Source organism: Haliaeetus albicilla, chromosome 18 (assembly GCF_947461875.1).
Source record: "Haliaeetus albicilla chromosome 18, bHalAlb1.1, whole genome shotgun sequence".
NCBI lineage: Eukaryota > Metazoa > Chordata > Aves > Accipitriformes > Accipitridae > Haliaeetus > Haliaeetus albicilla.
The window spans coordinates 10,025,378-10,050,845 of NC_091500.1; the positions used below are offsets into that span (position 1 = coordinate 10,025,378).

At 38.8% G+C, this 25,468-nt stretch overlaps 1 long non-coding RNA gene across 1 annotated transcript in view; it reads right to left on the minus strand.

Moving 5' to 3' along the window:
• LOC138689895 (uncharacterized) overlaps positions 1–24,997 on the minus strand; it is a 37,900-nt gene extending 12,903 nt beyond the window's left edge. The window contains exons 1-2 of the long non-coding RNA XR_011328689.1: positions 24,571–24,997; positions 20,092–20,192 (exon numbers count right to left, since the gene is read on the minus strand). This is a non-coding gene — a long non-coding RNA (uncharacterized lncRNA). The remainder of the gene's footprint in view (positions 1–20,091; positions 20,193–24,570) is intronic.
• Positions 24,998–25,468: the final 471 nt, after the last annotated feature.

Genomic DNA, 25,468 nt, shown 5'->3' on the forward strand with positions numbered 1-25,468 from the left:
TTAATAGATTCATTTAAATGTGCTGTCTTGGGATCACTCAATAGTCATTGGAAAAAGATGAAAGAATCTCCAGGGAGGTTTCATTCCACTCATTTCAGGATGGAATTAAACAACTTTCTGATGTGTCTATTTCCCTACAGGGAGCATGTAGCTGTACATGTCAGACACTCAGCATTTAGACAACTGAAGTTAACTTTTCAAAATCCCACATTAAAGTGAGAAATCCCTTTTTCTATAGATCGTTATTAATGACCATTAAAAAAAATTGTATCTAGCCTCTGCTTTTGTTAAGTGATTGATTTACAACAGCCCTTAGGACATTATCTACTGATTATGCTGACAGATTAATCGAGCAGTGTGTTAGCTAAATTTATGGCACATCATATCATATCTCCAATGTTATGAATATGAAGAAAAGAATAGGCAGCATGCCTTAATCTTCTATTTGAACACAGTTTTCATCTGGGCTCTTCTGATGCTCTAATGTTTAAAAAAAAACACATAAAAAACCAGGATATATTTACCATAATGATTGTGTAGCAGCTCACATAGTGGTTAAAATTAATGTTCTCATTAACTGTGTCGAAGATCAAGCTATTATATATAAGCATGCAAATGCAATGATGACGGGCACAGAGTATGATCTCAAATGGACCTGTGCTGGTTGGGTCAGTGCATACATTGATGTCCTGAATCATAAGTAGAGCTTCTGAGAGCTGCCAAAACACAAGTAGGAGTTGTTACCATCAGTAGTAATAGAAAGGGGACACTCAGTCAGCTAGTATCTCCACAGGGAACTACCACACCCTTCTTGAAAGCAAAACTGTCTGAAGGCTCTCAGTCTCGGGAGCTGAGCTTTATCAGAACACAAACATTAAACTGGGAAAAGATGTTTAATACTAAAAAAGTTCAAAATAAATCTTGCCCTAAACGCATTGTATCCTAACGTGGCAAGTTGTTTTCTCCCATCTCTCTAACTGTTCAGCATTTTCATGGTTTGAATGAACCTAACCCCCTTCTTTGGGAAAGGCTCCTTCTGTCTTAAACTTGCCTATGTATTTGCTCCCTGCTCCTCTTTTTAGTCACCACTGTGCCCTAAACATACAGGCTTGTCTGCCTCATCTTGTAAAGCAGAATGTCTCCCCAGCAAGCATCCCAGCTGACCTCCAGGGAAGCCTAACTTTGCTTTCCCTCAGGAAGGTTTTACCTGACACACATTGCAGCAACCTGAGCAAAGCAAATGGGCTGCCCTCCTAGCAGAGCAAAATGTTAACATGCAGAATAAAGTTCAGGTAAGCAAGTTTTGGTAGCACCAACACTAGCATGCACAACTTGTGAAACTGGGGCAGCGCCACACTGCACCTGAGATCCCACGGTTGAGGTTTTGACTGCATGTCCCACAATATGCCTGAACATCAGTATGCACTCTGTGAAAGGAGTTGGACATGGCCCTGACATACATGAACATTACTCCCCCCTGAAATCTCTGGGAGTTATGTGTACATCTGAGGGCAGAGTTCGGACCATAAAGTTTAAGTACAAGCATCTGGGCACAATTTTCTCCAGTGAGCAAGATTCCAAGTTTCTGTAACATCTGCTGTGGGAACTATAAGTACTTTATATTAATGTTTTACACTGTGTTAGCTATAATCACCTTTTTAATGGGAAAAAATGCAGTCATCTCCACCTGGTGATTCCAGTGATGCGGACACCTGTCTGCTAGGAATTGGACTGAGACCATCAATGCATTTCACACAAGCAATTGAAGGGCTATGAGATGGTTATGGCCTTAGGTTATAATTTGCAAGTGACCCGTGTGTGCTGGGTTTTTTCCAGCAGACATAATTTTCAGATAAGCTCTTGTTTCTCTGTAGGGATTCGGCTAGTTCTATTGCTTCATATTTTTCCAAACTGTTTGGCTAAGAGATAACAAACGCATTCACACATAAGAAAGGAAAGAATCCTTTAGCAGTGCTGTTTGTACAGGAATCAGAACAATGCTGTAGAATCTGTTATTACTTTTTAATCTGTTTCCTACTTATGTATGTAAATATATAACTACTAATAATGGTTTAATGTTTTCCAATACCATCAGTAGTCCCCTTGGCTGCTTGTGGTTTCTTGATATTTGTTGTCAATCATCTCATTATGCACATGATCCTGATTAAGGAGAAGCACTTGATTACATTTTATACTTAAGCTAATTTTCCCCATCAATCTAATTAAGGGAATAGTGAAAAGAAGCACAGTCACACAGCCCACACTCATGTGTATGTTGCCATTTGTAGACTATTATCGGTACTTGAGTCAGTCAGGTTAAAAGAAGACGGAATAAATCCGCACTGTCACTTTTTTACTGCAGTTTTAAAATGTCATTATAATAAAAGATAAGCTGTAGCTGAACTATAGATGGAGTTATAAAGAGCTAGGTATGTACCCAAACACATTTTAACTGAAAATAAATCCTGCAAGAATATTTCTATTGGAGGAGGAATTTTTTACCTCTCCTTCTCCTATGCTTACTTCAGTTTCAAAACTGTCCAAAAGTCATTATTTTTCAGCTGCATCTTTTAATTAGTTCTTACTGCCTGGCCTGTGGAAAATGAGTTGAAGAAAAAGTAAAATTCAGTGGCAAACTTTTCCCATAGTTTCCCATTTTTTCTGTGATATACTGTAGATTTTGGAAAACTGATGGGGATTCAGTCTACTTCACTACAAAAGTAAATTGAGCCCTAGATCCCTGTCTGATACAGTACCAGGCCGTACCCTGGTCTGGTGTCAGCATCAGCAGAAGGGGTTTCTGAACTTACGAAGACAGCTGTATGGATATATACATGTATTATACATATAAACGGAATCTGTAAGATGGAATATGTACATAAATCCCACCATCCTATTAAAAAGCCACACAGGAGTCTTTTTACCACCAGTAAAGGAGAAAGCACTGAGCAACTTTCATCTCCCCTGAATAAATCCCAGTATCAACCTCCTGGAGATAAAATCAACCTCCCACAGAAGAATGGCGCACAAGGGTGCACCACATGTCTGTGAAACCCCAGGGAGAAACTCCTCTCTTCCTTTGCAGTTGTAACTCTCAGGTCTCAACACCTCCATGCAATTTTGCCTTCTTGGTTGAACATGAATTAATTATTGGAGTTTTTTAATCATGCACCGTGTGTTTGCTAAGTTGTAAAGCCAAGTGACAGAAGTACTTCTAATACTTGCCTCTGAGTCAAGGGTTAGTAGGCAAGTTACCAATATAGCCAAAAAAGGTTGGTTTGCTAAAGCCAACAAAAGTCAATATGGGAGTATAATTTTCCTCCACTTGTGATTTTCTTCCCACTGATTCCAGCTCCAAGCATTGAGATGGACTGATGAATGCATGTTTTTACTGGATAAGCAGGTAGGGAAGTCACAGACAAAAAAATTCCACAGAACCTTTATTTTTACCATACTTAAGTTGTTGCTAAGGAGTAGGTTTTCTTCCATGCAAAATAAAATGAAATTGAATAGATTGAAATTCTCCAGCTTAAACTGCTTGTTATTAACACTGGCTAAGAGAAGTCCTAATTTTCTGGCACCTTCAAGCAGTACGCCTTCAAAAGGAAAATTTAATAACTTGCTTCTTACCACAAGAATGGACTGTAAGTGGTATTGCCAGTCAACAGCTTTAAGCTCTTCAGTTGTCTGGATGTGAATGGCCTACGAGAATCTTTCTGGATTCACCAGTGTTGTGGGAACCTTCCACTTACACTTGGCTTGCGAAGTGTGAATTCTTATTTTGCAAAAAGCCTGGGGATCTTGCCAAAGCTAATATTCTGGGGTCCATATGTGTTAAGTGATCGGCAATTCTGGAATACAGCATCAGGGAGTCAAATGGGGGAAGCCTCTCAAAGACACTTCAGCTAAGGAAAGGGATTTGGATTTTTTCAAGAATAACTTTAAAGCAGAGAAATGACCAAGAACAGATCATTTGAATTTTGGGAACATTTAAGATGACAACTTTTGTCCAGGCTATGTGCATCACAAGCTGTCTTCGGGGGTCCTTTTTATAGCAGTTTTCTGTGTTGCTCTAAGTGACATGCACTTTCTTAACATTGACTGTGTAAAATGAAATATCACTGCACTCAGGATTGTGACCTCTGAGACCACAATAATACGCACTTTTTACTAAACCTTTTCTACATCCATTGGAATGACTGTATGTCAGCTGGTTCAAGAATCCTCACAGTGATAAAGCACCAAATATTTACAGATAGTAGTTGCCCATTCATTACATATCAAGAATGCAAATCATAGTTGTGTACTTTCTAATGTTTTACCAGAATCTGGCTAGTACTGAAGGGAAAAAAAAAAATCTTTTTTTCTTTCATATTTGTCCACCAAAGCTCTAGATGTTATCATCTCATACATAATTCTAGGGCTTACAGTTGGAAACACATATTCCTAACCTCACTCTTTCTGAGGTGATGCTCTCATTGATGTGAATGCATGCAGTGATGGGTAGGTTTCTAAGCATTGTTAAACAGATATTCTAAAATATCTTTGAAATATTAATATAGTTGACTTTATAGAAGTGGCCAAAATTAGGAGAAATTAATCCAGCCTACAGCATACACATAACAGCTCTGATGAATATCCTCAAAATATAACTTAAATGATTCCATCTCATTTACATAGCAGTTAATTTAATCACACATAATAATATGCAGATTATTTTCAATGAAGCTGGATAACAATATCCAGTATAGAGACCACTGCTTTCCAGGAAAGGTGAATTGTTCTTAGAAAACCACTAAGAAACATTAACACTGTCTCTGGGATCATTCCATGAAATTATTTTGATCTCTCTTTGATTAGTATATGCATTTTAGTACATTGCTGTATCACTCTGCTAAATCAAAATCCCATGTAACATCAGAAATCTTCAGATAAGTAAAACTGGCATTAACCATTAAACACTACACATGTAGAATAGCTAAAAGAACCTGGTCAGAACATACTGGACTTTTTGACACTTCTTCAATATTTGTTTGACAGTTCACTGCTAGGAAAAAACAATTAGCATTGAAGTTTCAGTTTGCTTGATCTGTGGTGACTATTTAGAGTGAAAAGTAAATATCCCAGTGGTTCTTCATGACTGCAGATTTCTTAACAACTGATGTCCTCTGTGTAATATACAATGGCATTGGCTTAGCAAGGTTTGACATATATAATTCCATGAAAATGTATGGCTTCATCAAACAAAATCACGTCTCTCTTCTTAGTTAACTCCTTCTCCAGAAGTGAAGAATACTTCTACTAAGGAAACAGTGGGTGGTTTTTAAGAGAAGTTGATGTAAACATGGTAACAAGAGGAAGGGCCAGCAAGCAGATGGTCTTCTGACTTCTCATACAAGAGCTACTGTAGCAGGTGTTGAAAAAGCCTTCCATCCTCCTAATGTAAAAATATGGGGAAAACAGCCCTTTAGGAAAACCACAGAAAAGAGTAATGACTGTATATTCTGTCATCTATCAGTGGGAAACTTTCAAAAATGCAATTCCTTTCATGGAACTGATTAATATTTCAAACAAATGTGTACCGCACAAAGGAGATGTGGCTATTCACAGCAGCTATAAATTACTGCAGATTACTCCGGAGAAAGGTCTGGGAAATGAACACCACTTTTCACAAGGGCCAGGATGTCGGCATGAAAATAGTTTGTATTTACATTCTAGCATTTTCATAACATCAGATCAAGCCATTTCAGAGTAAGTGTTCTTCTTCCGATTTTGTTGGATTGCAGCCTTTTGTGTTTTCCTTGGAGGCCTCCCTGCCACTCACCACAATACAAGTGCATGTACAAACACACACACACACAGACACACACAGAGCTGGGCAAACACACAAGCACGTTGCATCCAGTTGTTAAAGAACATGTAGAATTATCTGTCATGCAATAGCTATGAATATCCAAATGAAAAAAATGAATGTCAGTTAATTCCTTTCTTCCTTCTGATTTTATATTTACTCAGGAAAAGGGGAAGAATGAAAAGAAGTTGAGGAAAGAAAGAACATATTCAGAGCTATAATCCAGAGAGGAGTTCTCCCTTACTGAACTTTTTCAAGTCTAAAAACTAAATGAGATTCTAAATTTCTCCTCTTTCTTCTGCAAAACACTACTTTTATGGTTATCACTCCCCTTTCTGAGATCTAACACACACTCATGAGGTCAGCTGCCTGGAGAGAAGACACCGTTCCTTCATTTTATGGACTCCATAAATAGTCAAATAAGAATGATTGTGCTCAAGTATCAGGGAACATCTAGTTCACACCAGACAGGCTCAGTGCATTAACATTACAAATCACATCCTTTACTATTTTTCATCACAGTATTTCTATGGTTAATCTTGTAATTCAAGTATCTATCTCCACCACACTGAATATCTGAATAGGAAGGATGCTGTTCATCTAACAGTCTAAATGACTGACTCTGATTTTATTAGCATTCATTTAAATTGATTACAAGTTGATTAGTATTTTGCACTTATTCTGATCACTGGGTTTCACTTACTTATGCTGATCAGATTTTCAGAAATAATCTCAGATTTTGAAAGGGTCTCATTTTGCATATCCAATTTGAAAACTCATTTTCTGTTCTGTGGACATGCTGATATATTTGCTGCTTTTGTTAACTGCCATTGAGTTAACTGCTGACTGAGGTCACAACAACAAGCTCCATTTTTTTTCAAATTAAATTAATTAGATTAAATTAATTTAAATTAAATGAATCTGAGGCATCAAAAATTAGTAGTCATGTCTAAAATGTTTTAGAAATGAGCACCATAGCCCTTGGAACTAATACTTTACAGAGAAGAACAGAGCACACAAACTCAAAATAATGACTCATTGGAATTGTCTCTTCTTAGTATGAATCATTAGTATTTTATATTAAAAGAGTGGAATTAAACAAATGTAGATATATCTGGTGTAAATAAAGCAAAAAAAGTCCAAATAAGTAACAAAATATATGCTTTTCTGCACTTAGAAACCTCAAGTACTAATAATCTGTGAGGGAGAAGAAGTTTCCATTAGATTTATCTCCTAGTTATAATCATAAGCTCATAGAATAATTTAGGTCGGAAAGAACCTCTGGAGATCTCTAATCCAACCCCTTACCCAAAGTAGGGTCAACTTAGATCAGGCTGCTCCGGCTTTTGTCCAGTCAAGCTTTGAGTATCTCCAAGGATGGAGGTTCCAGAGATGCTCCGGACAACTTGTTCCAGTGTTTGACCACCTTCATGGTAAAAAACCTGTTTTCTAATATGTAGTTGGAATTTCCTGTGGTTTTTGCCTCAGAACTTAATCACTGAGCATTTCTGAGAAGAGTCTCACCCTGCCTTCTCTATACCATCCCCTTAGGTAGCTATAGGCAGCAGAAAGACCCTGATTCCCCTTCACTGGACTTGCTCCAGTATGTTCGTGTCTTTCTTGTACTGGGAGTCCAGAACTGGATGCAGTACTCTGGATGTGGTGACACAAATGCCAGATAGAAGGGAATAATCACTAAGTTAACAGATATTCTGTCTTTTCCTTTTCAGCAAGACTGTTCAGAGAAGAACAAAGAAATGACAGGAAATTGACTTCTAGGAAATCATTGACTATTAAAGTCAGGTGAAGAATGAACACGATAGTAGGGTAAAAAATATTTGAAAGCTATAAATAATGGATGAGAAATACTCATTTAGGAAGTTATGATGTGGGATGTATTTGAAAAAGTTATTATTTAAGACAGTCATCTGCAAGAACAGATTGTTGTGATTAAATGGTCTAGAAGTCTCCAGTCTAATAAGAGGAAAGGTTCATCCTTTAGCACAGCAAAATAAATGGGACAATAAAGACTAGATCCACTGCTTTCTGAAGACAGTGGAAAAAAATACATCAGAAAAAAACAGGATTAGAACTGCAAGGAAGAAACATTCTTGGTCCTCAGATGAACTGACATATCACAACTCAGCATGTATCCTTACAGCTAAATATTCAAACCCCAGCCCTTTTGGTGGCCTTGTCAGACTTCCATTTGTGAATGGCTCTTGGCCCACAGCAACCCCAAACTGCACCCAGCTACTGTCTGGGGAAATGCTATCTAGCCCAGAACGTGTGTGAACAACTTAACGATATGGGTGACTGCATGCCAGTTCTTGAGCCAACGTCCTGGATCTGTTTGGTCTGCTAATGTAGCCAAAGAATCCTGTGGAGTGTCTCAAGGATCCTTTTCCCTACCTTTCCCAGGTGTTTTAATCCAGAAACACTTAGTAACAGAGTTTAATTAATCTAAGTCATGAAGACCGCAAAGTAAAAATCAAAATCTATGATGTCCCACAAATAAGCAACTTCTGTCCTTCTGCCAGGAAGAGTAAATAAATAAATAAATAAACCAGACAGAATGTTCCAAAGGTCTACAAATCAGTATTTTATTGGCCGAAGCAGAAAAATGTGTTTCAGTGAGGCAAAGAGTGTATTAGTAACATCCCTTATCTTCCATCAGAGAACAGCTAGCTGGAGCGTCCCTGAAGGAAAGAAAGACAGACATCTATGTGGCAGCCAAAGTGCAAAACATCTTCAGCTTTACAGGGGGAAAAAGAGAGCATCTTTAACTCCAGTCTGGACCTAACCAGCAATCTGTGAAGTTGCATCACCTACTTCCTGCGCAGTGCACCACTTGCCATAAGAACAGATGTACTGGGTCAGATCAAAGGTCCATCTAGTCCAAAATCTTTTCTCTGACAGTGGCCAGTAGCAGAAATGTTAATAAATAGGAATGGGCGAAAATCAAAAGCAGAGATCTGAACAGCTATGAACATTGAAATCCAAATCCTCAGTCAGGTCCTAAATTATTCATAGTTTCTATGCCTAAAATGGGTTCAGTGAATCCCCTCCCACCACTGCAAACTCTGTCTGAAGGCAGTGAATTCCATGTGTGCCAGTGGGTGTGAGTGGAAAGAGGCAGGAAGTTAAGAGATGAATTCTACAGCTTTAACTCCATGCTTTGTAATAAATGTTGCTTTTAAAACATTGTGGAATTGGCCCAAGAGAGTTGAATCATTCTGCTGCTTGTTTCAGTAATCTATTAGACATATACATACTTGTATACTGTCTCACTCTCTGTCTTTTCATTTTCTGACCAGCTGGATAAATGTTGATAACATGGTAAACATTCCTATTTTTCAAAAAGCTCCATACCTCAAGGATGTGCATTTATAGGATTATTGGACTTCTTCATGACATAATATAAACTCTTCTGCCAAAGGATGGACTTGATGTGAAGGCCAACTTTTAACTGGAAACACCCTTGGCTTTTTGCAGCAGAATGCCACACACCGTGTGTGGGAAGACTCTTGTCCAAGTCAGCCTTGCAGGGATTAGTGAAATATGAATGCTGTTCCTAAAGAACTGCACCTGAAAATACCCTGATCACTTGTATTGTTGTGGATTAGTTTGATTAAAAATACATGTAGGCATCCATCCTCTGCATAACTGGGGTACGCAGCAGAAACAGGAAGCCAGAGGTACGTAGATTCTTCCAAACTGGTGTTTCTGGTGCTGTTATTTACATTATAACCATCATCAGAGTTTCACTTTCAAAGATCACACCCATAAATCAAATCCAAGTGTGCTCAATTTGTTCATCCCTGCCAGTAATGAATATCAGTCTTAACTCCAAGCATGAATTGTCTTCTCAGAATAAACCAACAAAATTCTCCTATTTCAAACTCAGTTATGACCACAATGTTTTGCACCTGCAGCAATAAAGGGGCCTAAGAAAGCCATTTTTCCCTGAGAAAGCAGTTCCCACTATAGCAAAGGGAGGGCAGATCTGTTCACGTAAGTGAGTGAGGAGCAGGCAGGCATGGGCAGGGACAGGTCTCTCTCTGACTCCCCTTACCCCAAATGGCCCAAACAGATTGGCCACAGGATCAACAAGAGCATGTGAGAGTCCATTTTTTCACACAGAAAGAGGTAACACCTCTTCCTTCTGAGCAGGAGTAAGCTTTCAGTCACCTAATATCCACATATAAACATATCTGTGTGTGCCGGTGGGTACGTCTGTAAGGATGGCATTTGTTCATGGTCTAGAAGATGCCTTAGCATTGAGGTTTCAATTCTTTCCTCATCAAAAGGCACCTTCCAACAGCTTCCCCTCTCACTGTTTCCATTCTCCTGTGGCTTTCAGGCCTAGGAGACCGACAACCAGACACTGGAAAGCATTTCAACAAAATGTTTACTGATGCAAAAAAACTAGCAGGAAGCCTTGCATTTTTATGTAATGCCCATGAACTCAAATCAATGAAAATCTCAGTTCCTCTATAAACGTTTCAGCCAGCTCTGAGCAATATACAGCTGACACTTCCTTTACTCCAGGAAGCACTAACAGCAACAAAGGTTTCAGTCCAAACCATTAAGTTAATAGAGCAACAGCAGAGCACTGTGCCATCTAGCTGACTTCTAAAGGTCCGCTCATTGCCACACCTGGCAAGGCAGTTTGCACTGACGCTGCTTATGTTGCAAAGACAGAGAACGCAGGAGTCACCAGGGGTAAACTTCAGAGCTGACAGGCAAAGGAGAGGACTTCTGCTCTAAAAATCTAACCAAAGCACTGATGGTTCTGTCTGAGTCTCTCTAAGTTTATTTTCCCCTGCATTTTTGAGTTTTCAGTAGAAGCTAAAGTTTTTCAGCCCTGTCCTTAACCACTCCATAAAAACAGCAGGGGATCGACTCGGCTTAACTTACATGAAGGGAACAGGGCTAGCTTTCCAACCTGGCAATGTCTCTCCTTCGCTTGCCGAAGCCAAGCGTGCTGCCAGGAAGCCCCAGGTGTGCGCCACATGAGCAGGTGAAGAAAATAAAAAATGTTTATGTCCATTGCGATGACAGTTCTGAGTCCATATAAAGCATAATACATGACAAGGAGTGTGCTTATCCCAAGGTACCAACATTCCTCATGTGCACAAACAGGCAGAAATCCAAAGGCACTATGCCTTCATCTTCTTGGAAAATTCATTGGACTGTTGCTCTTTTGCTTGGATTTTTTTTTTAAAGTTGATTTGTTTTCTCTGCTAAACTTTTTTTTAAAAATACTTTTTACTTTTTCTCAAAATAAGCAGCAAGGAACCACTTTAGAAAGAGACAGGATCTCATACTGCATTTACACAATTGCATCAATTTAAGGGAGATCCGAATCAACCACAGACAGGTCCTTTCAAAACCACTAATTAAACCACCTTTTGAAACCAAAGTTTAAATTGGAACTGTCCCTGTGACAAAACCCTCCATGCCTATATAGCCCAAACAATAAAGATCTAATGCACAGCTTTCTTTGAGACAGTATGTGACAGTCCAACAATTTGTAGGAAGTGTCCCAAGTTGATAGTCTGTTGATAAAAAGCTTATGCATAACCAAAGTCAAGTGAACTTTATTACAAAAAAAGGAACCTTCTGACGCTGTGTTCCCATGAAAGCAGACGAGTTTTTTTCTTTAAAGAACCATTCTGATTATATTTGTTGTGTATCTTGAATAAAACCTCTTCTCCTGGGCAAATGGAATTTATATCATATGAACACCAGCATCTAGCCACTAACGCATATTCTATCAAATTAAAAAGAGTGATTTTAAAAATATATGGTAGAGATGGCAGAAATACAACAACCAGCAGATCAGACCAGCAGACTACCACTCTTTGGTACTTATATAACTCTGTGAACAGCGAGCGAGAGAGAGAGAGAGAAAGGTGCTTTACATGTGACATGAGGAGATGCAGTCTCATATATTAAACCTCAGGATATTTTATATACCAAAATGTTTCAGTTTGGTACATGCTGAAACTTTCTGTCAAGGTTAACGTAAGAAAATCACAAATGCATTATCCAACTAATTCAGATTCTAAAATGGGGTTTTGGAGTTGAAGATAATGTTTGTTGTTAGGTATAGAAGAATGTTTCTTATTTTTGTATCTTAAAGTATATTGTGAGATTTTTAAAAAGTATCCAAAATAGTCATACACCTGGTTGATTCAATGCCTGTTTACAGTACACTTGTTGGCACGGGGTGGTGGTGTATATGCGTGAGCAAACACAAGATAGAACACGAAAGAACATGTGTATGTATATGTTTTTCTCTCATCTAAATAGAGACATAAATTTCAAACACAAGAATGGGATCATACTAGGTTTAAGTTGAACAACGGAAAATAAAACTGGCCTCTTCAGATTTTATTACCATCTTCACTTTTAGAAAAGGAATATCCTTTAAATTGTAATCTACAAAGTAAATGGAGTATATATATCTAGAACTGTATCTGTTTTAGAAACATGAAACAGCCCTACAGTTCAGGTTGGGAGGTAGAGAGCTGGTGGCTTCCAACCAGATGAGTTACTAGCTACATTCTGTTTCCTGAACGTGCACTGGCTGCTCTGCTCTGTGGATTGTTACCAGCTTCAGCATTTTTTAAATATTTCCCATTACCCTTTATTTGATATTTTATGCTTCCCCTCATAAACCCTTTAAACAGATTAATTGTGCCTGTGATGTTTGTTTGTAAGTACAGCTGCTCTTCCTTCCAGTTTGTTTTATAATTGTGATGTCTCAAAGATATCCTCATAAAACTGACGGGTGGATCTGCAAACAACCAGAGTTTTATCAGAAAGGAAATCCAGATTAAAGTTATTGGATAAAACATTTGAGTAATGCTCAATGTTACCAAAAAAATCCCAACAACCCACAAAAAAAAAAATCATAAAAGAAAATAAAAAAAAAATCCATAACTTCACCTACATGTTTATTTTATATACATAAATACTGTTAATCCTGCAGTTTATTTTGTTCAGAATATACACATATACAGTTCTGGTAAAGTAGGATGTCTTAGAACAAATAATAAATTCAACCTCAAGAGTCTAAGAGTAATACTAAATGGTTCAGGGGCTGTCACGTTGTACCTCCAACAAGTGCTATATTTCAGGATTCTTTTGGTTATTAGTTGGAAAGGATGGGTGAGGTTTCAGACCAAAGCAATTGCTAACTATAAAACCAGATCAAATAAAGGCTTCAGTTTGAAAGAGCACCTTTAAAGTCCATTTGTGAGATACACTGTTCAGCTGTTAAATGTCTTGTAAGTTTTCCAAGAACTTTGGTGAGCTTTCTTCATAAAATCTGTATTATTTTCATTGAAGATTAATGATAGGCTTATTAAAAAATCAAAAACTTGGAGAGGTTTTCTGTGATTATGAGCAAGGGTCATCACACTACATTACTTTGGAATGTTTTTATAAGCTTTGTCAGTAGAACTACACTTAAAAAAAATCTATAGACCAACTTTTTCAAGTCTGTTTTTCATTTTTAAAGGATATAATCTATTTTTTCTCCTTCATTTACAAGTACATGCACAATAGCAAAATATCATTCTCGGTTCCATCCATGCAGTATCATTGGATCTAATTTCATTATTGTTTGTAACTGAGCAACCATGGTCAAATCAACATGGCTATGCAGGTATAAAACAGGGAGGATTTTGCCTGTAGACTAGCACAGGTCTGCACATTGCAAACGAAGACAGAGCATGTACGGAGGCAAAACAGACCCTGATCCTCCTTTTCATGGCACAGAGCTGGGCTGCTGCCCTGTACTGGTCTGACCCAATGCAGGATAAAGAGTCCCATATGGCTACCAGAGTGGATTTGTGTTTCAGGATGGAAAACTTTCATAAAACAAACAGGAAACCCTTTGAAGCTACTACAGGTAGTAAAGAATGCCACAGGAAGCAACCAATGTGAACCAGGGAACTAGTAGTCCTGCCTGCCCCTTGACAGACCATCAGGGTGCAGTGCTTTCTGCGCCTGCTGTGGTACTTTGCTTTCTTTTCCTGCAGAGTAAGAAGGAGTATCGACTACTGTCATGTGGTAGAGCCAAGCAACAAACCAAACAAATAGAAATGTCCAGGATGGGGGTCTGGTTAGCGACCTGTCTTCTTGTTCCCCACCTCCATGATGGAGGAGAGGATTACTTTGCCTTTTACCGGGCAGCTGTCTACAGCTGTTGACTCTGTCTGTATAAATGGACTCAGGAATCAGAAAGTGGTTTAGGTAAAAGCATAAGTCAAGTTTTCCACAATGCCCAATTTGAGGTACTCTAAAAGCAGGTGAAAGCCAAGAAAGTCAGCACCTCTAAGACATCGGAAATAGGCACTCAAAACGCAACTATCTAGAAGTCTTGTATGCAGTGGCTTGGGTTCATGCCATACTGGGGCAATACTGTAATGAATGGGATTGGTTTTGCCTTCGCCCATCAGTCAGTACAGACAGGTATCTGCAGAAAGCAGTTGAGGTCTTACAGAGCAATTCAGATGCTGAAGGAGACTGAATTACTCCTGGTGGTGCCTATTTCTGCAGTAATTAGAGAACAAACTGTGGCTTTGATCCTAACTCAAGCACCTTAATTTGGTTACCTGAATCCAGGGCTCTGTGTTTAAATATCTTTCTTTAAACTTATGTACCTTAAGTAACCACCTATAATGGTATGCATATTTTTAAACAACTTCTTAAAGCACAATGTCATCAGTCATTGCTAGAGAGCGCAACATTTAACAGAGAGAAAGAATATAATTTAAAATAAAGACTTCTGTCACTTTTACCTGGAGGAAAATTAGGACTGAAATGGTAGAAGCACACTGGATCATTTTGGGCAATTCCTATAAGCAATGGTGTCAGGGTACGACCTTCTGTTGCTAAGTATCTGAACTTGAAATTAAGGAAGAAATATAAACAACATAAAACCTTTTTCTAAAAAAAAAAGCAGAACTAGAATCTGTTCCCTCTCTGAGAAAACTCTGTAGTCATCAAGATGCCCCTGCAAGCAGCCTTCCGCAGTTTGCCAAAATCACAGAGAGGAAAGGTGTTAAATATATTTGGAAGATGAAAACTGTAGATGTAAACTGTGGTTATGTAAAACCTGCATTGTTTTAGAGGATGCAAAACTTTTGTTAGCTTAATAATCAACAAAAACCTTACCTAGTAGATTAAAATTCCTGAACATCCCCCCCCATTGTTACACCTGCCCTTATTCAGGGATGCCTCTCCCCCAGTGTGAGAAACTGTGTGTGCTTTTCAGCCTTTAACTTTCCCTATCAATGTTGCCTTTCTTCCTCCCCACGTACCTGGGTTGCCCCTATCTTCCCCAAGCCGTGCCATTTGTGTATGTGTTCCCTTGTTCCCCCTCTCCTCCAAACCAAACACTCTGTGATGCTCACCTCCATCTGACCCAGGAGCCTGCGGGCCCCTTCTCTGGTCTATGGCAAATGCACAGGGGAAGCTGGAAATAAAATCATTTCCACTTCACAACTAGTTATTCAGTCTCTTCCTTCTGTTCCATAACTGCTAGGTGCTTCACAGCAAAGACAGCAAGGAACAACTTTTAAAATGCTCAGTATCTGTTTTTTATGTGATATCAGTAACATTCTGTCTTGCTACTCACACCAAGCAAATTTCTTGAAATTTTGAAATACATAAGGTCCAGCATTTCCACATCAGCATATGAGAGATAGGAAAATGACATCAGCTAGAGAAGCAACACCTTATGAGTGTTAAACCTCAATTCACATACATACAATTATTTGCATACCAGGCCTAGACATACGGATCAAATTCGTTGCCTTTTATGAAACATGGGTCAAGCAATTGACAAAACTTATTCTAAAAACTCTAAATGCACAAGAAACAAAAATGCTGCTTTTTCTACTTCAGAGATATTTAACTGAAACAAGGAAGACAAAACCTCTTAGCTAAGGTCACACAGCTTTCCTTACACTACCGAATTAAGGAGTGCCTGGGCATGTGCCTAGCACCAGAACATGATAGCACCACCACCCTGTCAGATGGTCCCTGGTATAGTTTTGGTTGGGGCCAGCCAATACTCCTCCAAAACTGTTCCCAAGCACACTTTGGGCATTAACATGGGTAAGGGACTATTGCCTGTAAGTAGGTTTATTATGATGTCCTGCTCTGGACAGCGAGAGTGTTGAAGAGTGTGGATGTGAGCTAGGCCACGCCAGTTGGTCTTGGTGATAGGAAATGGGCACCAGCTGCATTTGGTTTCCCAGTTAAAGGCATGGCCACAAAGGACTTGAACAGATGCAACCCTCTATACATCTGACATATGCAGCTATGTTCACTTTCAAGTCTAAAATCTACACCTCTGACCAAAAAAATCTCAGTGTTCTGTTGCTTCCTAAACTCAGAACACCAAATAAAAACTGAGATAAACTCTCATGCTTCGGCTAGTCTTCTGATTACCTGTTAATAATTATGCCACACAGTTCTCCATCAGTGTGGCTATTGCTATGACAGTTCATAATGACATGCATATTTCCTAACGCTTCCATGCTGACATTCACTGATGTTCAATCTGTAGAAGTCTTCCCTGTCTCCATCACTGCTGAGTTAGGAGAAAACTCCTCACAGGTTCCTGGAGACTGCAAAAGGCAGGCAATTGTACGGTTCTATGCAAGAGGTGCTGGGGTCCTATACCTTTGCAGCCACCTTCATGGTCGTCTCCTTGGAGACACTAATTCCTGCAAAAGTGACAATAGCCTGTGGTCATCATGCCAATTTAGTCATTATGGCGGTGGACTCTGAAAGCTAGAAGGCACCAACCTATGATTAACCCTAGTGACATAGTGCAGCAATCATTTTGAGTTACTACCAACCTAAGCCAGTTTTGAACTGCTGACCAAGAAGTGAAAGGCTTTGTATCCTATTACCAATATCCTAAATCATCCAGCCTCCCCTGCAACTATATTTTTTGGATTATTATGTAGGAACAATAATAGCATACCCCATAAACAGGTTCTTTAGATATTCAAACATGTCAGGTTGTACTTTCTACATTTTCAGATAATTGTGGAGTAAATATTTGTTAAATGAAGTATTTTACATCTGTCTTGGACCAAAGCGATCTTTCTGTCAGTAATACCACTGAACACTTGTAAAAGTATGCCGGCCATTACAGAGTTATGCACTCTTGGCAAATACAGTCTTTGAACTCATGTTACTGTGCTGCCAATAAAAAATATGTTCTTTTTTATCAACTGGATGTCTTTCAATTATACAATCATTGTCTGACAGAAAAGCAGTTGAAATAGATTTTAGAAAATCCTTTTTTTTAATTTCACACCAGTTGGCAAAAGGTTGACGTTTGTTTGCCTAACTCTCAAAGAGACATTTGGTGTAGTTCAACAGTACAGAGAAAATACTGTATAAAGATCAAAAGGAAAAAAAGTGTGTACACTTTCCTATGAAAGACAACACATGGTCCTTGCAGAAGGAAATGCTTCATTTCTTTCCCATACATCAGAGCTAGTCCTTCACCTCATCATTATGTTCATCTGCAGTCAAAGTGAATGGTGCTGGAGCTGGAGGCCTAGGCTGACCGATGTTTTCATAACCCATTTTAATCCTATAGAACACCAAAAGCAAACATCTAAAAAGCAACTGTGCTTGTAATCCTGGTTTGTTAGAATAAAATAGCTGTTTCAATCTAAACTGCCATTACACAGACACTGTATATATATGCAGCCTAGTTCAGACTACATTTAAAATTGCTACATTATTTTTCCTATCACTCTAATCACTGAAACTCAGTGAAATTACTTTTCAAGGAGATAGTAGCATTCAAAACACCCACCACCACCTATTCAGAACCACACGACAGCACGGATGTCCTTTGTGATCCACCATGCTACCACACTTTCTCCATTCCAACACAACCTCCCATGTACCCGATATCTGCACAAACTTTACTTCATCCATAGGTTTACAGCTGACAAAATGCATGTCCAATGCTGAAGATGTGCCAAGGTGTGACCATCCCTGAAATATATGCATCATTTTTTACAAGCAATGCTAATTTTTTGTTTGCACTCTGAAAGTTAGTTTAAGCTATGACCCCCCTATGAAGAAAGGATGTGCTTTTAATCGTCATCCATGTAATCACCCTCTCTGTCTACTCTTCTTTCTGTGTGCAATTATGCTACTAATTGCCTAACTGACATGTGATTGCACTGATGTGGAATGCACTTGATCACCCTTTATTTAAGTAAGTTGTTTGTTTTTAATGAGGGAACTTCTCTTTCTCTTTATGAGTTGTTCCTCTTTGCACTGCCCAGGAGCACCAAGAAACTTTTTCCTGCCACGTGTATTGTCCTATTTACCTTCTGCACTGTATCACTTGAAAATTCTCCCTTTCCACATGCAAGGTCCCACCTAATTTCTTCTTCCCACTCTTACTACTTAGTCAATACTTTTTACTCAGCCACCCGCCTCAGTGTTGTTCAGGCTCCTCTTTTCTCCTTGCATCCTCCTCTATACAGCTACTATAATTATCTTTTCAATGATCCAATTAGTAGAAGGTGTGAAGACACCTCAGGTCCTGCTGCAAACTGAGCCTGTTTGCACTAGATAGATTTGTTAGTCAAATCAGATGACACTTTCCCCTTTCTTTCAGTCTTGTTCTCAGATAGGACATGTGCATTGATAACTTTCCCACACAACGTCTATTTTTCACCTTATCTCTGAGCTCCTATGAGCTGTTTCTTTTTTAGTGTGTACAATTAAGTAGGCTGCAGTGGGCTACGAACATGGGAAATACTAATTCCAGAATACCAACCAGCCCTCACATGTTAATCCTGATGAAGAGGGAGGAAGGGAAAGCTTTGCTGATGGGCTGCTCTATCCACTTGTTGACCTCTCCCAGCAAGAATTACTTAGAGGTGCTGCAGTCTTCTGTCTCCTGAGAAGATGATGCTGGATAGTTAAGGCAGAGAGAAAGAGGAAGGAAAGTTTCCAGAAGCCCAGGACAGCCACCCCTCATCCTGCCTCTGCTGTGCTGCATGGGAAAACTATACTTCTTTCTTCATCCCACTGTCTTTTGCTTATGACATTATTCCCTAGTGAAAGGAACGGTTACTTGATCCACGTAAAGGTGTGGGAGAGGAAGATGCTATAGCTGAAGCAGAGGTAAGTCTGAAGGAAGGATGGGTAGAAGGAGTAGGCTGCTTATACTTGGGATTGCTAAGAGACATGTATGTTAGGAGACTGTATGATCAAAACTGTTTTTCACACAAAGATTTGGATTCACTGGAGGCTGAAGGATATATCCTTTATGTCTTTAGAGAACTCTGATATCAAAATTTCTAATCCTGACTGAATATTTTTGTGGTTCTGACTCAGGATTTATGAACGTCTGGACCCAGGTACCCCTTCTTATGAGAGAGATTTGAAGGTGTTGTAAGCATTCTGTAACACATGTAGCACATGACACCTCACAGGTAGCAGCAGGCACTCCAGAAATCAACATTTACAGAGAGCTATTCCATCCACCTAAGCCCCAAGTCCTCCTTACAATATGCCTGTCTGTTTCTACTGCATGTAACAGAAACTGTAGGACAACTGAAAACTGTAGGGTAACTGGATTTCTAAATTAAGCACATCAGTAAAATGCCTGTAATTAGACAAGATGAAGCTGGACCCTAGCATAACAGTCATCCATGAAGAACCAATAATCCTACTTACCTAAGATAACCCACATTACTTCTGACCCTGCCTGTTTCACTGTATTGTATAGACAGAGAGTATAGATTATTATATTTATATTTGAAATACTCACTTTAAATTGTCCTGTTGACAACAGAAATAGACTCTTTCAGAGAATGATTCACTTCACTTAGAGGTCTGTTTTGGTAATTGTATCATAAAAGTCTCTGTTCCTCTCCACTGACTATATGCATAATTTTGATGATTTGCTCAGACTTGCCTGCATTATAGCTACCTACATTTGGTTATATGGATGCTGTCCGAGGTATCTACATCCTTTGACAGGAGGCTTGTGGAATTTAGAAAGCCAGAACCACATCACTTGATCCTCCTCAAATAACATACTGCTGCTCTACCAATAAATCTAGAGCCAGAAAGGGCCCAGCTCCTCATTCTTATAACTTCTCCGTAACTAAAACACTTTTCCATCCTTGTAATATACTTGTGTCATGAATCACCGGAGATCCTACCTTTCTTGTTTCTTTTATGACATTTGCTATGAGGCAGGCTCCTTGATAGTACAGCCCTCTGTTCTGCATAGCTTAGTGGTCCAAATGGATGCAGTGATAACCTAAATCATTAGACCAAACAATTAATTAATAATTAGGCATGCTCCTTTCAGCACAAAAGCTCAAACAGACTGTGGAAAACAGAAAAAGTATCTAATTGTGTTCTGATCCATTATGTCTTCCACGGGCACTTTCCATACTTTACTTATTAGATATGAGATGCCCTGATGATGGAAAGAGGAAAGATGCAAACACAAAGCATAATCCTGCCAGGTGCTGAAAGGTGTTGGGCATCCAGTGAGGTTTTATAGCTAATGATAACTATGGACATTCTGCATCCATCAAGACTAACTTCATATGAATTGTGCTTGATCTGTATCTGTATAACTTATGAGCACATGGCCATTAAGGTTCCAGGGGAACAGAATCTCCCCAAGAAACTGTCCTTCAAAAAACCACACAATACAAATACTACTTCAAGTCTTTCATTTCCATCATTTTGAGTAGTGACTTGACCTGAATAAATTTAATGTTAATGAGATATACAGTCTGTGGAATTGGGTTTCTTTTCCCTTTATCATTGAAAAAAGTTTCATTTCATTCTGGTTTGCAATGTCAAGCCTCAAATAAGGGCAAAATGTGCCAGTTTTTGAATGAAAAATATTAATTATGAGTAACAATTCAGGTGAATTCTTTAATGTATTTTACCAATAAATACAAAGGAGAGCAAAAGTCAAGTAAATGGACATTTTTTAACATTGATATACTTCTGGCTGTTCGCCAGCTTTAATAATCTAACCTCTGTTTAAATTAAAATATCGTGTCAGCTTTTAATACAAACCCTACATGAGTTGCAAATTCACAATATGTGTTAAGTCTAAAAAAATCATCATCTATCATTGCACTATTTCAGCAGTGGCAGCTGGGTGTTTTTAAAAGGTTCCTATGAACACAGATCTTAGTTTAAATGTAATATTATGTTATATTACTCACACTTGAACTGACCTTCATAAATATCAAATCCTTACAATTATAAGTCCTGACATTTAATACTTTCCTGCAGACTAAGCGGGACCATGTTACATTATAAGGTCACTTGTCATTTGCAGCTTTTAGAGAAACTTATCATTTTAATGAAGACACTAACTCAGACACATACAGTAATGAAATTGTGGACAAACATACTTCAGACTGGCTCAAGGGTACATATTCTCGCTGCACCATACAGCACTGAAAGACTTTAAAAATGCCTTGCTAGTTCACTGCCCATCTGTATTAACAAGCAGCATATGCTTTGCATTGTTACCATAGGAAATGACTTCTTAAGTGGTCCTAGTGAACACTGAAGGGTTAACCCTTCCTGCTCTCCTGGGATGAAACTAATAGGCTTCCCCAAAGGGCTACGCTTCTCCAAGCAGTAAGTAAAGAAGCTGCTCTTGCTCACTTAACCATTCAGCCAAGCAACTGGGGAAAACACCAGATTGATCCACGAACGCATTGTACCCATAAACCTAAATTATGCCACTTAAAGTTAAGTGCTTTACTGAGTCACCTACACCGTAGGCTCCCTCTACAGTGAATGGCAAGTTAGAGGCATCTCCAGGCAGCAATTCAACCCAGCTAAGAGTGGAAAACCTTGAATAAAAGACTGAAAATTCTAGCAAAAGCAAAGGCAAAACATGGTTAATTTCAAAGCATGCACATTTCATCTTACTATGGCCCCAGACCTGTTGCAATGCCTATAATATTCAGGTCCAGATGAGAACAGAACAGTGGAAGAAAGAGGGAATGTTTTCTTTCTTATGTGGTCCACAATCAGGTTCCTGCAGATCTTCCTCATATCAACTCATGCGAAGTTTCTGATCCTGTATTTGCATTTGCTTTTGTATTTGTGGGAGAAAATAGTGCAACACCCAGAACAATTAAGTACGTTATAGGTGATGAAGAATATGGTAGAACCACCAATACAAATAACCAACCCACTAGAACTAGAAATGTCATGACAGATCGCCTCTGGCTTTAAGGTGTCCTTCCACAGCAGATATTATAACCTTTGGGAAACTTTCTACTATCCACATGCTTTTTTATAGATCAACTTTAAAACAATATTAACCATCACTCAGCAAAAAGCCCCCCCCAAAACACAGCTACTACATAAATGTACAGTATGAGAAGAGAAAGAGAAATTACGTGAAGTGAGGAATAAGAGATCACTATTTTTCAAACAATTTTCTTTGCTTTCCAGACTTTTATCTATTAGCAGTAACAAGAGTGGAATGGACAACAAAGCACAAAGATATCAGAGAGGTGTCTCCTGCATGAAAGTGATATCATACTTTTCACAATAACATGGCCTGTATACTAATAGGACTTCCAGATGTGCTTCAATTGGTGATAGAAAAGCTTAAATCAGTCCAGACATGGAGTCACATCAATGTGCAGACATCATAATTCCTTCATATGGTGATCAAACTGGTGATCATTATCATTTGAATAATGTAGAGCACCCAGTCCAACAGATAATTTTGGAAACAGCTTGGACCCATATATATCCCATTGACTTTGTGTACCTGAATGACTTCCTAAATAAGGATGAGTCATCCTGGGATCACTCTAAAGTCAGTGGAGAGAATGAAGTGCCTCTAGGCCACTTCTATACATGGAGCCAGGGCATGAACACATGCACTACAGCTTAACCGTGCAAATTATTAAGTTGCTTATCTGTGGAGTATGCTAAACCAGATCAACTTCTACTCTCCCAGACAATTTGAGAATTACCACAGGCCAAAGACCTTTTGCCATGGGCAATTTCAGCATGGCCATCTTGGTTTGGAGAATAAGAGAATTTAATAATATGGATATTATCAAAGAGCACCAGCTGGCCTAAAGGCAAAGAGGGAACCTTGGCATTATTGAATTTACTAGTATATATAGCCCTAAGAGGGCAGTTCAGATGGGATGCTTGCTGAATTGTTCCCTGTAATTGTCTAACCCCTCATCGCAGAAGCCTATGCTGATCGCTATCCCAACTTAAGGGCTTTATATAAGTACTATAAAAACATCAGTGACAAACGATGAACATATAGTCTATAATTAGGTCTAATACATCTGGCAGCTGTCATCTTCCAGAACTGAGACAGAAAACCAGGAGGCATTTCAGGCATGGAATCCATTTCACAGCATCATCTGACTTCAGTCCTGAAACTGCCAAGAGAAATCTCAGGGAAGATCCTTTTTTCAACGTTTTATATTTTCCCACTTAGAGATGCCTTTTGTGAATCTCACTCTGAGCTGTCTGCCGTTCATCTTTACATATTTCAGCAATTTTGGAGCACATGCCAATGTTTTGAATACCATTCCTATGTATAACTTTGAAATATCGCACTATAATGACTCCTTCCCTTTCTGGATCTGGTCCTGAGTATCCAACAGCAAGAAATCAAGTAAGGACAATTTATTACCAAATGGCATGGCTTGATCAGAAGCCCAATGGGGACAACTGACTGACTCTTTTCTCAGGAGCTTCCTTTCCCATGAATAGGAGCTAATTGAATTGATCAGGTAGAAAGTAGGCCCATGTTCCTACACTCATCTAAACCTCCAAAGGGAACTACTCAGGAAAGGAAAAGGTGCGCACTGCCTTTTCTTCAAGGATGAAATATCACTGAAGACAGGGTGCACTGACTGGGAAAGCCCTAGGAGCTCATGGTTACAGTGTTATCCCTCAACACTTCATTCTTAACGATGTACAAGGCATGATCTAGCCCTCAGTGTGCTGTACTGTGCTGTGTTTCAGTAATGAAGAGAGATTGCATGTTTCAAGTCCTATAGGTGATTGATACCTGTGTAATTTTATACTGCTGCCAATAAAGCAAGCAAGTCCTGTGTCTGAAAGAGTTTTCAGATGAATGTGTGTATGGCTACTTAGTCAGGAAACCATACCCAGAAAGGCTGGATATGTATTAAATTTTGAATGTTTTATGTTGTACATTAAAAAAAAATATTGTCATTCCAGATAAAAAATAGTCTGATCTTCAAGTACTCACCAATGGAAGTAACCTGTATCATTTATATGAAGAATAACAGTGCATTGAAACAGAAGAAAGAGAGGTAAACTGATGCTGCAGTGTTTACTGCAGTACTTGTTACAACAAACCTAAAGTTCTCATTCTCCCGTAGGAGTTATATCTCCCATAAATTTGACAAGACCCATTAAAACCCCAATTCAGAATAAACCAAATCAAAATAGTCAAAGGAACTGAAACAAGATGCCTTATGTTGGAATAATTACACATTATAGCTTCCATTGCAGACTTCCTGATAACTCTTCAGTTAATTCCATTTCTCACAGTCTTCCACTATTATTTATATCTGAAGGTGTGAGCTTTGTGCAAATAAAGCAATACAGTGCTTATACAATTAAAATCAGCTGTACTTTACCATCAGTATTTATGAGTCTCTATGCCTTGTGTCAGACATGAAATCTTAATTGCACTCACAGGCAGGTTGAAGAACAGGGAGCTCCAAGAAGTGATAGATTCCTAAAAAAAAAAAGAAAAAAAAAAAAAAAAAGAATTGAACAGAGAAACCAAAGACTGAAGAACAGGAAGCAGGATGGTTGTCATAAAACATATAATGGTCATACAATGGGTATGACCCACATCAGTAATACTGGTCTTCCTTTTCTTTTTAACCATCAGACAAGGAAGAACAACAATGAGTACATAACTAAAACTTCAAATTCCTTCAGCTTTTGCATGGCAAGCCCTCTAAGTTTGCTATTGCTAATAATCATTACACAAATCATCAGACTCTGAAGATGAACAAAATTTCTTATTTTGGCTGCAATCCAAAACCAAATATGGGTATAGCCTAATGATAGGTTAATGACAGTCCTACTTATAATGAAATTGATTGATCAAAAAGGGTTATCCAGTGCCTTACACCTTCAGAATGTCTCAAAACTACCTCCATCAACAAGACTCTTTCCCTGGCAGCCACAACACTGTTACCCGAAATGTCATCTGCAGGATAACAGAATGATATTTGTGCTTAAACATAACTGTTTTTCTGGATCAGCGTGTGAAAACTTACAAAATGGACTTTAAGTATGCTTAACCCTGCGTAGCCTACACTCTCTTATTTTCCCCTTTAAGTAGTGATGCTGTGAGGTGATGTGAGATCTTGCATTTCCATTCACAGCAGAGGACTCTACGGAGTGCTCTGACTTGTGACCCTTATCCTTGCCACACATCCTTGCTTAGGAGCATGATCACTTTGGGCAGCCTGCTGTGCCCCACACTGGGATTTACAGTAGCACAGACTAAATATTATCCAT